Source organism: Macaca mulatta, chromosome 12, assembly GCF_049350105.2.
Source record: "Macaca mulatta isolate MMU2019108-1 chromosome 12, T2T-MMU8v2.0, whole genome shotgun sequence".
Taxonomy (NCBI): Eukaryota; Metazoa; Chordata; class Mammalia; order Primates; family Cercopithecidae; genus Macaca; species Macaca mulatta.
The window spans coordinates 136,079,748-136,081,997 of NC_133417.1; positions in this window are offsets into that span (position 1 = coordinate 136,079,748).

Here is a 2,250-nt window from a genome sequence, read left to right on the forward strand (position 1 = left end):
CTCTGTGTGGTCCTGGGCTCAATCTAAGACATTGAGGACCTGCTGGTTTCTGGGATCTCGCTCCTTTGAAGATCCGGGGCATGAGGTAGGGTTGGGTGCCAACCTGTGTCATCTAAACACTAAGAGGGCCCTGTCAGGGCCCCACACCCTGTCCTTGACACTCGCTTCTGCTTATTATGAATACCTGTGACCCTGCCTCAGCGCTCTCCTCTGGCCCCAAATAAAGGAGTGACTGTCCCCAGAAGCAGCCCTTAGCTGATGAAGATGACAATGGCTGGTGGATAAATACCCCAGTGTCCTTGGCCCCCAGCTGGGACAGCTGCACTCCTGCCTTCCAGCGCCCGAAGCAGGGCTGAGCTCTGACACCCACTGCATTAACCAACTTGTTAGAAACCTTTCGTCAGATTATTTCCATCCCAAGCTCACATCCCACTCTGTAGTGTCTCCTGGAATCGTGTCCAAAATAATAACCAACATTGGAACCCTTATCTGAGGGTGTGCTTCTGGGGTAACCCAAACGAAGACATGCTCGTTTTGTTTCTTCTAACTCACAGCCATTCCCGTGGTCAGCCAGGTGAGAGGCCTGTCTCCTGAAAGAGGAGGCCAGGGGGACAGCACACAGGGCTGCCTGCCCTTCTGGAAGCATCCTTCTTGTCTCTCGCCTCAATATTTAAGAGAGGCTGGTCCCCAAGTATGCATCAAAGCCTGACACCAGGTAGGGAGAAGCCCAGCTCAGCAGAGCCACTCTTGACCACAGCTCCTGCTGCCTGAAGAAGCTGTTCTGAGACCCTCGACATAGGCTTGCTGTTCCCCAGTCAGCCAATGCCCCCTGACTTGTATCCTTTCAAAAGCAGCCGGATAAGACACACCATCTGCTCCCAGATAGTTCTTCATGGTCATAAACGTGCTAGCAAAACTGGAAAACTCCAGATTTTCTCACGTTTTGCCCCCTTAAAAAAAAAAAAAAGACTTGAAAGGTATAGTCTAGCCCAACAAAATGATTGCACAATTGGGAATTGGTGCCAGAATTTTATGAAACGTCCTGGTTGAGATAAGAATTTGGATGGGGACAGTGGAGAGAGGGCGAGGGTCTGTGTGGAGGCAGAGCCCACCTAATGGTGCTGAAGCAGCTCAAAGACACCTGAAGCGGCCCCTCTGCCTTGCCGGGTCCCCTTCAGCTTTTCCTGCAGTCAACTTGCTTTCATTTTTTTAAAAGTCCACTGGGTGGCAGTAGAGCTCCTTGTTTTTAGCAGGCACTGAGCTAGCTGGAGGGAATGGAGCATTCCTAGGGCAAATCTGGGCAACAACAGAGACCCTGGGATGTCGTGAACCCAACTGCCCTGAGCTTCCTGGATGCCGTTTTGAGCAAAAAGGCAGCGGTAGTCTAAGGGGGTTATGAAAAGAATGACAGAGGCCGGGCGCAGTGGTTCAAGCCTGTAATGCCAGCACTTTGGGCAGGTGAGGCGGGCATATCACCTGAGATCGGGAGTTCAAGACCAGCCTGACCAACATGGAGAAACCCCGTCTCTACTAAAAATACAAAAAATTAGCCGAGCGTGGTGGCGCATGCCTGTAATCCCAGCTACTTGGGGGGCTGAGGCAGGAGATACGCTTAAACCTGGGAGGCAGAGGTTGCAGTGAGCTGGGATTGTGCCTTTGCACTCCGGCCTGGGAAACAAAAGCAAAACTTCATCTCAAAAAAAAGAAAAAAGAAAAAAAAAAAAGAAGAAGAAAAGAGTGACACAGGGCGGGACAGATGTGTGAGAGTAACATGTGAAAGGTAGAGTTTAGGTGGTAGGTATATGGTTGTTTTGGTTGCTAATAAACTTCAGTTTTTGGAAGAGTTTTAGATTTACAGAAAACGTTGCAAAGATGACACAGAAAGATCCCATATACTCTGCACCCCATCTTCCCTGTTATTAACATCTCACAGGACTGTGGTATATTTGTTAAAATTAAGGAACCAATATGGATACACTATTATTAGGTAGAGTCCATACTTTATTCTGAGCTCCTTATGTTTTCCCTGATGTCCTTTTCCTGTTCCCAGATCCCATCCAGGTCCTACGTTCTATTTAGTTGAGAGTTTCTCAGACTTTGGTTTTTGCTGACAGTTTTCAAAAGTACTGGTCAGGTATTTGTGGAATCTCCCTCGACTCGGATTTGTCTGCTGTTTTTCTCATGATTAGGATAAGATTATGGGGTTTGGGAGGAAGACCATACAGATAAAGTGCTTTTTTTTTTTTTTTT